Source organism: Balaenoptera physalus, assembly GCF_965194825.1.
Source record: "Balaenoptera physalus genome assembly, chromosome: 2".
NCBI classification, from domain to species: domain Eukaryota; kingdom Metazoa; phylum Chordata; class Mammalia; order Artiodactyla; family Balaenopteridae; genus Balaenoptera; species Balaenoptera physalus.
This window is the reverse complement of record NC_138883.1, coordinates 104,508,172-104,521,860: the sequence shown is the minus strand read 5'-3', so window position 1 is coordinate 104,521,860 and position 13,689 is coordinate 104,508,172. Positions and strand designations below refer to the sequence as shown.

At 44.1% G+C, this 13,689-nt stretch overlaps 1 protein-coding gene across 1 annotated transcript in view; it reads left to right on the top strand.

Moving 5' to 3' along the window:
- The window catches only part of MYO1E (myosin IE), a 201,966-nt gene that overhangs the window by 64,216 nt on the left and 124,061 nt on the right, over positions 1–13,689 (top strand). The gene's annotated exons all lie outside the window — the stretch shown is intronic.

Here is a 13,689-nt window from a genome sequence, read left to right as displayed (position 1 = left end):
ACCTGGCTTTAAGCTCTCTGGTCCAAAAGGACCGACTCCATGTCCACCTTTTAAATAGATACTCATTCAGCAGCACTGCAGCTAAAGAAGAGAGGAGGGACGGGATTGGCGTGGGGAATGAGGCTTATAGGCACATCGATGGAGGGAACCTGAGACAGACGTCCCACACATAACAGCTTTGCATATGGACAGACCTGATTTCCTTGTATGCATCTTTCTACGGGGCTGTCTGGACCATTAAGAATCACCCTGACTCATACTTCTGGTTTTCAGTTCAACTTCTAGGAATGCATTATTTCACACCCTGTGGAGGTGGAACTTGGTGTCACAGATGAGGAAGGCAGCCCCCTACCCCCTCAGCCTATCTGGAACCCAGCAGGTGTGAGGAAACCAGCTACCGCATCTCTGAGAAGCCCACAGAGATGCTCCATAGCCCTGGTCTGTCTGAAACACGCAGCTTCTGAGAATAATGCATTCTCCCTGAGCGCCAAATAACTGGGCTTGAAATTTTAATTCTGTCAAAGCTGGTTGTCAGAGTTTGATGAGGTGCAGAATAGGTACATAGTCTCAAATTTTTATCTCCCCACAAATTGCTTAGCAGTTACAATAGGAATGAAAAATAGAAATTATGTAGTGGAGAAATGGGACAGTACTTAATGAAATGATAAAAAATGAATACCGCCCACAAACATGATGTACCTCCAGACGTGATACCCCGAGAAGGACACAAAATCACTTGACTCGAATTCTAGCCCAACATGCAAAAGCCGAATCTATTATGAGGAAACATCACTCAAACCCAAACTGAGAGAGATTCTATAAAATAACTGGCCCGAATTCTTTAAAATGTCAACATCATAAAAGACAAAGGAAAGCTAAAAAGCTGTTAGAAATTAAAGGAAACTAAACAAATACAAAAACTAAATGCAATACGTGATCTTGCACCAGGAAAAAAAAAATCTTGTCAAAGGACATTATTGGGATAATTGATGAAATTGGACTATTGACTTGGATAAAAAGTATTAATGTGACATTTCCTGAAGTTGTTTACTCTGGTTATATAAGAAAATTCCCTTTTTAGGAAATACATACTGAAGTATTAAGGAATAAAAGGGCATGATGTATACAACCTATTTTTAAATGGTTTAGATTAAAAGAAAACTATATACACACACAGAGACAGAGAGAGGGACAGAGGGGAAGCAAACGTGACAAAAATGTTACAAATTGGTAGAGCATGAGAATTTTTTTTAACTTTTCTGAAATGTTGAGATTATTTCAAAATAAAAGGTTTTTAAAAACCATCCTTTCATTATCCTACCATCAAAAACAAAGTGAACAAAATACCCAGTTGTTTCATCTTCCCTGGGATGGGTCAGCAATCAGCTGAAAGGGCTGGAGAGAGACTTATGGCCCCCTCCTGCCCCCTCATCCTTGCTCCTAAGTCAAATGGCCGGATGTGGATGATTCCTGCAGAGACACCAACCAACAGGTCCAGACTCTGTTTCAAGGGCAACAGGCCCAGGGAACTGCTAGGCGAGATCGTTCTTCTCCGCATCTCAGCCCCAGAGAGCCAAGAATTCTCTCAGCACCAGTAATGGTGGCCGCAAATTGAGGTCAGTAGGAAAACAGATCTGTTTTGGGTTGTAAAGTCGCACATAATGCGATGAGTGAACAGAAAAGAATGTACCCCAGTGAAGGGACGGCCTGTGAACTCCGGGTCTGGTTCTGAATATTCTTATGATGCCTAACATAGAAAACAGGAAACATCAGTTAAAATGGGAAATTGCTGTGGGCTGAATTACTGTAATTCCTCGTCTTACTTAGAAGTCCGCGTGGAGTAGGCCTTCATCCACAGCCTGCCGTCTCCTGCTCTTCCACGTCTTGATAATTTTGCCCTTTCTTAAGGGTGGTGCGTTACCAAGCAAAGAGGCTCTTAGGCTGGAATTTCTACCTTTAAGTATGCTTAGAAACTGTGTTTTTAAAGAGCTGTTTGTCCCCACCCCCACCGTCTCTCGGTTAAAAGCAGCCTGGCTCTGCCTCTGCTTCTGGTTCCCTCCTCCTGCCCCCTCTTTCTTTCTAAGTAGGCGAGATCCAGCACACAGAGCGACTCACAGCCTGGCTTAATAATAACCCAGCAATAAATGACATAGCCATTATCATGGTAGACGGATAAACAGAGGGACATTCCCCAAAGCTGTGAGCCCAACCACAAATTAGCTTTTCGGTCCTCCCCGCATCTCCATCATTCCTTTGGGGTCCTCTAAAGTATCAGGGAAGTTCTGGCAGCCTGTCCAAGCTGTAAAATGGAGATAATTATTCCTGCTCACTGCCTGCCTCGCTGAGTTGCTTTAGGGCTCACATGGGATGATGAATGGCAAAGTAGCGAGACACTGGAAGCAATATACAAATAAGAGGTGGTGTTAGTTCTCTTACTGGGTGAGGATCTGACTAAAGTAGTTTGGGCCCGTGCCCTTTGGAAGAAGGACAGTTTTTCTGTGTGGCCTGGGCTGCACCCTCTGATGGGCAGTCCATCTTGGCTGTCTGTTTCTTGTCCCAAGTGCTCAGCTTGCCCTTCTGACTTTCCTGCGGCCACCTCTCTTTTTCCTGTCTCTCTGTTCCATCTGTTGGTTTTCTGCCTCACCAATGAGAAAGTAAGCTTGAAGAAAGCCAAAGTCTTGTCTGTATGGTCTGCAGGTGTTACCCCAGTGCTTAGAATAGCGCTTGACTCCTGGTAGGCACGTAACTATTGGAATGAATGAATGAATGAACAAACAGATGAAATGCTTCCCATCCTCAGTTTTCTCATCTTCTGTTGGCTCCCTGTTTTGCACAATCCTGCTCATGCCCATGATGAGAACTTGTAGTAGCCAATGGTGGACTCCTGGCCCATTTCTTGCTCCTAAGCTCCACAACTCCTGATCCAAATGCCCAGTGCCTATGTGGAAAAAGCTCAATAAAGAAGGGATTACGAGTATAGATTCTGGAAGCAGAATATTTGTTCACTGGTGTTGATCTGGGGCAAAGGATGTAACTTCTTTCTGCCAGGGCTTCCTCGTCCTTAAAATGGGGGTTAATAATAATGCTGGCCTTATGCGTTTGCTGACACGATTAAATGATTTAATACATGTAAAGACCTTAGAATGTTGCTTGGTACATAGTGAGCCCTCAGTAGAGCTCACTGGACAGGGATTTTCATTCTGGTTTAGTGTTCCATCTGGGAAATTGGGGTGACTGCCTTTTCTTCATATAAAAGGGGCACTCTTTATATGCCGAATCCTGAACTGTTTTCTCCCAACGAAGTGCGGGTTTATTCTTTGCTTGTGGTGTTTGGACCATGGGTACCCGTGCAGCCCCTGCTCAGCTCTAGAAAAGTGCATTCTCAACTCAGCAAACATGCTGGCTGACACAGGTCATGAACTGTGGGACCCCAAATTCCCCTTGGTCTGCAAACTCCCATTTTCCCACCACCCCCCAGTCTAGGGGAAGATACTGTACAGGTTCACTCCTCAAGCTCTGGCTTCTAGAAATTCAGTCCCTTCTTTGGCTATGTGGGTGATTTAGGCAGCAGGTAGTGGGTTATGTTCAGATTAAAAAAAAAAGACCCCCTTAATGGGGAGGCCCCATGTTCATGTGCCGTCTTGTCTGTAACTGTAGTCCTGTCACAATTCAGTTGAGATTTTCATCACCCTGGTCAGGAAATTCATGGTGAAGGTTACTACAGCAACCTTCACTCTGCTCTGGAAAGCATATCGCTTACAATGGGGCCTTTCAGTGGTGGGGCCCCGAAGCTGGGCAGTGATTTGGTCTATTCAGAACACAATGGGGCAAAACAGAATAGAAAGGAACTGCACATTGTTTCAGGCTCCCGCTGCCATCTGTAGCATTGCACATCGTTGTTCATCCTTGTGCCCAACTTAAGTTTTGTTTCTCCTGTAACACACTTTTAATTTCACGGCGCATATGCCTACCAGTTGAAGTGCATTTCATGGAAGTTTAAATAATAGTAAGAATTCTATAGGGGTGTACAAACTCAGACAGAAAGTGCTACAGAAATACCTTTGAGAAAAGGTGGTATAGGCTTTTGATTTAGAGACAAGGGAAACACAAACTGAGTTTGTTTAAAAATATTCAAACCACTCTTCAGAATCGATCGATTTGCCTTGGACTCCTGTAAAACAGCCACAGATTTTTTTTTTTTTTTTAAGGGAGAAAATTTTAAATGACAGGAAAAAAAAATAAAATAAAATCACCCTTGCCCTTATTCACAGCTACTCAAAACAAACCCACCCACTAAACAGAATTTATCCACTGATAGTAAATGACTGGTTCACTTACATTTTTTTAAAAAAACTAGAGAATGTTACAGAGGTTTTTCAAAGCTGAATTTAGCTATTAAGCATGTGAGCAGTAGTTGTACCAAGCCAAAGAACTGTGGTTTCCTTAGAATGGAAGTTGGAAGGAAACTTTTTTCTTCTTTAATTTTTCTTTTCCTTTAGTGCCTTTATGGTATTTTATTTATTCACACGGCTTGCCCCATGATCAAACAACTTTTCTTTGTTGTATGTTTATATCTCTAGGGTTGTTTCATGCCCTTCCCTTCTTTAATGTTTCCCGTATGTTTAATTTAAATCATTTGCCTTTTATCTTTCTCAGGATCTCAAGCTCTTTCTCTCTTTTCTAACCTTTGTACTCTTCTTGCTGCACCCAATTCAAAAAAAAAGAAATTGAAATGAGCTTTTCTTCTGAGTGCAAAGCGAAGATACTTCTGTATCTTAAACCCAGCCACCCTCCATCAAGCAAATGGTGATTCCATTTTGCTTTTGATTCCAGTGAACCTTAATTGACGTGTGGTCACTCCCAGGTATCTTTGGGTGTTGGTTATTTGATCAGTAAGTAATACTGTGCTTTTGGCTCAACTCCCAGGAAGAGAAGGGGGGGTCACAGCCAGGGAGAACATTAGAACTGCTGGCGCTAGGTTTCCTCATATTTTGGGTCTCAGGGTTCGTGTAGAAAGGAACTTCTGTGCCCTCGGGAGCAGAGTGTAGCACAAATCCTTTCAGCATTTCTGCAACCAGAAGCCATGCAAATGTTTTTGCAAATCCACTTGTGGTCTTGCTGGCAGTTTTTGAGCACAACCCTCTTTGTGAGGCGGTGATGTTGACATTGATTTTCTATTCACTGTCCTGCCCCAAAGTGAACACACTGTTTTCTATATAACTGGGCAGGCACCACACTCTTCTCTACCTAAACTGAGGGCAGCCTCGGTTTGTCTCGGTTCTTGCATAAAGTGATTTCTGTTATTACTGCTTTGGGATCATTTGTGTGTCAATTCCAGCCCTCTTGACTCTCATTCCTGTCCCTAGTACAAGGAAGACCAGAGTTTGTTACCCGCTCTTGACTTTGCAGGGCTGGGAGCGGCTGTGGTTTGGCCTTGGAAGCTCTGTAACAAGTTCCTCCAGCGGATCCCTAGCTGGGACCATTTTGGCTGAGCGAGAATTTCTGTGAGGTTATTTTTAACCTGAGTGTCTTTATTGTGTTGAGAGGCACCTTTGCCACAAAGGAAAACCATCATCTATCTGGTCCCAAAAGAATTTTGAATGAGAAGCCTGTCCTTACTGAAGACCAGGGTGTGGGGCTCTGGCCTTGAAATTGGCCGTTGAGGAGTCCTTTGAAGGCAGAGGCCCAGTGTCGCAGGGTGGCTCCAACCCTTTGGCCTCTCCACTTCACTGAGGCCTCTCACGACACCCATTATCTTTGCAGGAGTCAATCCTACCTGTGCCCAAAACGCCCCTGTTGAGAGCAGCAATCTCTGTTCCCGAGCCGAGGTAGTACTTCATCCACCTTGCCACGTGGGACCCTAAAAGGCAGTTCCAGGCACTGCATTTGAAACCTTGCTATCAGAGAACAGCTCCCTTGACACACTTTCACAGAGTGGGGAATCCATTTCGTTTGTCTTCCATGGCCTCCACGGAAGCTGCTGTGGGTTTCCAAACCCACCAGTACAGATCTGGACTCCATGACTCTCTGTGGCCAAGTTTTTCATCTGTTATACGGGGATCATGGTACCTCCCCAGTTCTACAATTCCTTTGAAAACAAATGAAACAAAGCACCTAACAGAGTGTTTGGCACATAGTAGGTGCTCAAGAAAAGCGGTGCTCAAGAAAAGCAGTGCTCATTCTTTGCTCCCCGACCACTGTGGACCACACCTCTAGATGACGTGGGTTGCCTTTTTGATGCTGTACTATATTTCACAGAATACAATGAGCAATGAGTAACAATCACAGAAACTTTCTTGGATTTTCTATGGAGTTGTGAACTTTAAGCTGATGTGACCCACCCTGGCCTCATAATCACATCAGATATGGTTAACTTGCATTTTGTTTTCAATTTTAGTGATTCCGGCAGACAAAAGTTACTACTGGAAGGAGCACATGGAATTCTACAGAGATCTCTAGTTAGATTACAGCTTTCCAATTTCTGTGGGCATTTCCCCGCATTTTCTGGAGATTGCCTTTCTCCTTTACCTACTTGTTTCCGATTTTTAAGCCAATGCTTTGACTTTTTTTCCCTCCGTAAACAGAGACCTGTATCTTGGGTAGAAGGCAAGGGGTATTAGGAAAGTGGTCCCCAAAGTGCCGAGTCTATGCACCTTTGCATGCAAGATAACCCAACTAGAAAGCAGATATTAAAACTTCTATTTACATTTATCTTAATGTTAAAACGTAGGAAGAAATTAAGCTCTTCAAATATTTACTATTTGGATGGACACCAGTGCCCTTATGCAGTCTGATTGCCAGAAGGTTGTGGTTCACAAATGATCATGTTTATTTGAGTATTTTAAAATATTTAAATGCCTAGACTCATTTGATTGTTTTTCCCAGAACTTTTGTGGGTGATCAAAACCTTTGCTACATACGGGCTTGCTGGGGAGGGGCTGGCGGTAGAGAGTCACCCAGGGCTGGAAGACTCGAGTTCTGGTCCTGGTTCTCCTGCCAAGTAGCTCGCACCATGGACACGTACCACTTCTCTGGGCCTCAGACTCCTCATCTGTACAGTAAGAGCTTTGGACTGGTTGATGAATAGGCAAGGCCCCTTCCACCTATAATATGTTCGGATTCAGAATGTAAATGTCGAAGTATTATGCCTCTTCCTTACCCCTCTTCCTTTGTAGTTTGTTTCAACCCCTTCACTTTTTTGCCTGTAAGGCATCAGTCCGTGACTCAAGTGGTCCTTACTGTAGTTCACGACAGGCTTCCTTTTTAGTTGGTTAAATTCCCGATGTGTCTTCTCTGGCAATGACTGTCTTCCTTCTACTCTGCCATAGCAGATCCCTATTCCTAGGGACTCCTGGGATGCTGATGTCTCACATATTATGTAATTATGCATCACTTGAGCATCGTGAAACTGTAAGAGTTCCATATTTCTTTACTGAATCTTGCCTCTGCCAATATCTTCTTATCAGCCAGATTTGAGATGACAGTATTCTTTCTTGAAACATCAGATATGCAATCAGAGCACTGGTTCTGGCTACCAGCATTCCCAGGTCACTTATTAGTATTAATAACTTTACTTAGCACTTAGGGTAGGCCAGACAGTATAATAAAACCTCTCCATGCATGACCTTATTTAATGCCCTCAAAAGCCCTGAATGGTAGATACTGTTATTATCTCCATTTTACAGAAAAAGAAACTGAGGCTTAAAGATTGGAATCCTTGCAATGCCATTTTTATGGAATGTCCTTGAAACAGCTTCCTTAGAAGTCTTTCCAATTGTAAGGGTACTAAAACCTCTATCCATTTAGAACCCCTTCCCCTCAGAGAGAAGAAACTACTCTGTTTCTCTCTCTCTGCCTAACCTCTCTTTACCTTCCTTTCCAATTTCTGTTTTTTTTAAAAATCTGTATTTGCTTGCAGTTGAACGTTAGTAAGGATTCACGCTGGTCAGCGGAAGGCAAAGTCTACCTGTTGGTGGCCTCCCCCCCAAACAGGAAAAGCAGAATAACTAGGGTCCTGGATAAGTTCCTAGGGAAGCTGTGCTGATCTCCCAAATTGTTTTGTTTGTTTGTTTTTTGTTTTTGTTCTTTTGCAAATTCATCCACAGAACTTGCGTTTTGAACTGAGGAGGGTGGATGCACAGCAGGTACGTGGTAAGAGCCCCTTGGAAATTCTGTAGGCACCCGAAACATAAATACGAGATATTCGTGTCTCTGCTCCTTGCTGCGCAGGCGCCCAGGCCTGTCCACACCCGCGCGGCCCGGTGCTGGCCTTGAGCAGTTCAGCTGTGGTTTCTGAGAGAGAAGCTGATAACAGGAGACATACTTCCTGAAGTGTGAAGGTTTGGGTCATGAGAAGAAATAGCTAGGTGGGTCCTGTGTCCTCCACCAGGTGATAAAAGGGGTGAGAGGTTGGACCCAGTGTTTATCTTCGCATGTGGAGCTGTCCTGAGCCTGCAGGACTCTTGGGGACACCCACCCGCAGTGCCATTTAGGAGTGCTCTGGTGCCTTCTCCCCCTGAGATGTGCCCACAGAACCCTCCTCTCTGCCGCCCTGACGGCCAGCCTCTCTGTGGCCCCAGATCTCTCTGGATCTGGTGAACGTCTGGTTTGTACCCTAAAAGCCCCTAGACAAATGCCTTATGGCTCCATTTTGCCCCTAGGGGAACGTGGCGTCTCTGTGCTGCAGATCAGGCCAGATCAAGCAAGCAAAGGGTCTACCTGCGCCCACGCCAAAACCAGGAGAAGGTGCTGAAGGCATTTCTCAGTTCTGTATTTCTTTGTTCGTTGTTGGCTAGTGACTGTGGTGCTTGGGGGACGCCCCTCTCCCCTGCGCTCGGCTTCTGTCCTGGACTTAGTATCCCCCATGGCTAATCCACGACAAAGGCTGCCCGTTCCCCCAAGACACCCCTGATCACGCTCCCTTCTCCCCACCTATCACATTCTGAATCACACATCCTGAGTTTTCTCCTGCAGATATGCCCAAACAGTTCATTTTTCAGACAAAGTAAATTACACTTAAAAAAAACATCAAATGAATTGGTTCTCTTGTGTTGTCATGCCTCCAACATTTTGCGTGACATAAATAATACATGTTTTGTAATCAGTGCAGAAAGATGCTGTGAATGATAGTGAGTCCTGGAAGACTGTTTTTAATTAGGTTGATAGCAATTCTGCTGCAGTCTGCTAAGTCTTTACATATTTTTCTTTTTCCGCAGAACAGTGTTTAAATTAGAATTTCTTCCATAGTACAGAGGAATAGTTCATTTTAAGTGACAAGGAATTGCTCAATTATCTCCCTGTTTCTATTTCCATTTCAATTAATAATATGAATAAGAACCATCAGTGCCGGTGTTTCCAGCTGGTCTGCATCATTACTTTGGCTTCTTAACTCAATTAAAGAAATTTACTGAACAGCTACCATTGCTTCAGGGACTGTAATTTTCAAACCAAAAATTGTGACACATGGTCTGATAGAATTTTGTCTTCTTGGTTTATGAATCTATTAATGAAAGTCCTGTCAGTAGAGGTGCAAAAACTAAATCACATTTACATATAAATTTAATGGACTACCTGAATTGTGAAGAATTAAATTCCATGAAACTGACCTTGCCAAGGTCACAGAGCTTATACTTGAACCCAAGTCTGTTGATTGTAATAAACTGCTGGATTAGCAAGAAGAATGGTATTCCCCAACCTTTGTACTTGAAAACAGGAGTGACGACAGGGAGGTCCCTGAAGAGACTGATAAATGCTTGACATGTTGTCAAACTAGCAGAGCTGCAGCTGAAAAGACTGACATCAGTGTGACTCTTCGTCATTTGTTTGATTAAAATATAAATAGAGGCAGAAGTAAAATGAGCATTTGTCATATAATGGGATTTCAACCATTTGATTCATTTTATTTTGTAGCTTGAAATGTCCTCACCCTGTGGTCAAAATTAGCCTGTTTTCCTTACCTGGCTGACAGTAGACAGTTAAGAGAAGGAGAATTGTCTTTAAGGGCAACATCTCTTCCCTTTGATCTTCTGGGCTGGGGGCATTAGGAAAGCTTTAGAAACTTCTTTCTTCCTTGGGGCAGACTCTGGGCCCAGGACACCCATTTACCCCACTGACAGCTGCCACAGTGACATACACCTGGTTCTGAGATGAGCCAAAGCCACTGGGAATTCATTGGCCCAGCTAGTACTGATTGAGCCACGACCGTGTGCCAGGCACTGCCCTGCAGGCTGGGGACTTGGCAGGGAGTAGACGTGCTCCCAAGGCCATGTAGGGCCAGACTGCTTGCTCTGTGGGCTCCTAGATGCTGGGCTTTGCACATGGTACCCTATGTACCAATAATAAAAGTATCTGCTTCATGCTGTTGTGTGGATAAAAAAAGTTGATACGTGGCAATTACTAAACATGCAATAAAGCAATTACTGTTATCTCTAGCATTATTGCTGTTTCCAACATCCACTTACTAATTACAAGACGCAGTAGGTATTAATGATTAAGTGCAAAGATTTGAGAGCCAACTGGCCTCAATTTGAAGCCCAGCTTCTGGGGTTGGGCAAGTTAGTTAACTTCTCTGTGCTTCATTTTTCCTGCCTGGTAAGGTTGTGAGGATTAAATAAATTATCATGTATAAAATGTTTCGAACAGTGCTGGTATGTAATGAGAATTAGCTGTTGTACAAGAAGAATATTCTCCCCCGGGGAGAGAGCCACTACCCTAGATTTCCTAAAGATTGAGAGGAAGAAGGATAGAACAGGGCTGATAATACTTGCAGGAAGTGCTTCCCTAGAGAGAAAGAATAAATTGCAGGTGCCCAAGAGAGAATTTCCTCGTCAGCCTCAGGACAAGCCCTCACCCAGGGGACTGATAAAATGTCCCATGTGTGGCTGTTTTCTGAGGCGAGAGGACTAGAGGAGGGCCCTGGGGACCCCTGATGGAAAGTGCAGGGGATTTGGGACATGAATTCAGAGCAGTTTCTACTTGTGAAAACGAAACCTAGCCTCTCATCTGCTACCGAAAGGGGAATCTAGTCTTGCCAGGTGAGATTTTTCCACAGCACAGAAAAATACGTCTGGGAAGTAGAAGTCGTTTAAACTCTCTATGTCTAGACTTGAAATTGGTGGGAATGGGCCCAGTAGAGAGGGGCAGCGGGTCCCCACGTGTGGGATATGGCACCAAGGTGCACGGTAAGGTCAGTGTGTCTGACCCCATGTTGTGTATTTTAAATCGTTTATCTTCATTATTTTTTTTTTTAATAAATTCATTTATTTATTTTATTTTTGGCTGCTTTGGGTCTTTGTTGCTGCGCTCGGGCTTTCTCTAGTTGCAGTGAGGGGGGCTACTCTTCGTTGCGGTGCGCGGACCTCTCACCGCGGTGGCTTCTCTTGTTGCGGAGCACGGGCTCTAGGCGTATGGGCTTCAGTAGTTGTGGCATGTGGGCTCAGCAGTTGTGGTTCACGGGCTCTAGAGCGCAGGCTCAGTAGTTGTGGCGCATGGGCCCAGTTGCTCCGTGGTATGTGGGATCTTCCCGGACCAGGGCTCAAACCCATGTCTCCTGCATTGGCAGGTGGATTCTTAACCACTGCGCCACCAGGGAAGCCCTATCTTCATTATTTAACACACTGAAGAAATAAAACTGGTGATTTTATGGAGATAGTTGTTTAGGATTTAGCCAAATTAAAAAGGACAGTTTATATAAAAATGTGACGCATAGGGCTGGTGCAACTTGGATACAGAAGAGTTGTAAAAGTTGTTGGCAATGAGGTTTAGGAAACGTTGGAGTATAGTGTATGCAAATGAAGGCCAGAGCTCAGTGCAATCCCCTGGGGAGGACATATCCCCTGTGGGGCAGCAGTGAGGGAAGGGGGTCTCCTGCTTCAGTGGTCTTAATACTGAAGGAAGTTTTAGATTGAAAGAGGTCCAAATGGAACATGCCTTTACAAACCGAAGAGGAGATTACCTTGCTTTGCAAACTTGTGGTCTGGTGTGGGCAGCTTGATGGGAGCTGCTTGTCAGCCAGGACACACTCACCCTCATCCAGTTTGGGCCGGGGGTGGAGGCAACAGCTACAAAAATGATCACAGCAAAGCCTCCAGAACTGGGCAATCCTCAACCTCACCAGTAAAACCACTGCACAGTTCCTGAAGTGACATTAATACATGGTACAGTGCTTCCAGAATAAACGAAAGCTTTATAATATCTTTGATGATATTAAACAGTGACTTCACATTTGTAAAGTGCACAGAAGGGGAGCCTGGCTCTTTGGAAGTGTTTCATGCCACAATTTATCAAGCCCAAGGTGCTACTGGTTATGAGTTAAGCTGTGACACAGCATTGGTTATAAGACATGTCCTAGTTTCACATCGTTAGAAGTATGAAAAAAATGCATCTTAGAATTGATGGAATATGTTAACTGTTCATTTATAACATCTTAGCTTTGAACTGTTCATTGATATAAAAAAAACCCATCCTTTTGGGAGCCACATTTCAGTCAGAGTAAGTGAAAGAAAGGGAGTCTCTTTTCCTGCTAGGGGCCCACTGTTATTTAAAAAAGAGTTTACTACAGCTGCAAGCTGGGGTGAACAAAGCTGACATGGAATAACAAGAGAATATGGGAAAAGTGTCATTTATACATATATCTCATTGTACAAAGTATTTGATCTAATTTCTGTTTCACTGAAAAGAACTGTATATGTGTGTGCACATTTTATAAATATGTACTCAGCAGAGAAATAAAACCGTACAGAAAGTACACTTAGGTAAATAACTGCATCATTTAACAACTGTATTGCCACATAGAGATATCATTTTATATAAATAATATCACATATGCAATTAAAACCAAATTTGGGCTCCTTACCATCTCTTGTTTTTTTTTTTTCCCCCCCAAACCTTTTTTCCTTCCCCCACTCAATTAGTTCAGCCAGTGTTGCCAGCCTGGTGTGTACCATCCACACTTTGCCCCCAGATCATGTCATCATGTAAAACCAACTCTACCCCTAGAGGGATTGGGGGTTGGTATGATTGTCCCCTGGGGGCAATGTAATGCCAGAAACCTCCTTCTCCTGAGCAGGCCGCTGAGAGGCCCCGAGAGCCTCAGAGAAGCTGAGTGATTTGTGGGAGACCCTGAGGATCTTGCTGGGAGGGCTGGTCTTTGAGAGCTGCCCATGACTTTTCCGGGATCAAGCTGGTCACAGATACAACCATACGGCCTGAGACAGTCCCAGTTGATGCCTCTTGTTCCAGCTTTATTATTAACAACATCCCCTTCTGCACGCAGAGTGTCTCGGTTTGGATGATAAATTAGGTTTGCTCTAGTCACTTCCAGGAAGGGTGACTCTAGCCAACCCTGGCTTAGAAACCACTGGATCTAGTGATCCTGGAGCCAGTGTCTACACTTGGCCTTGATAATGGTATCGGAAGTGAGCTGTAGTGTAGCAGAAAGAGCAAAGAAAAGGAAGTCAGAAGTCCTGATGACAAGTCTCAGCGCTGGCCCTTTGTCACAGGGATTAACTGAGGCCATGTATGTGGAAATGCTACGCAAATATTCAACTTTCGATCAGGTCACATGTACCTACATGAGTGAGACCAATGAGCACATCCTCTACATTCACTGAGCCTCCTGCGCTCCTACTTTGTGTGCCAGCCCCCCATGTACTTTCCCATCCCCAGACCCTCCGAGCAGAGGCAACTTGG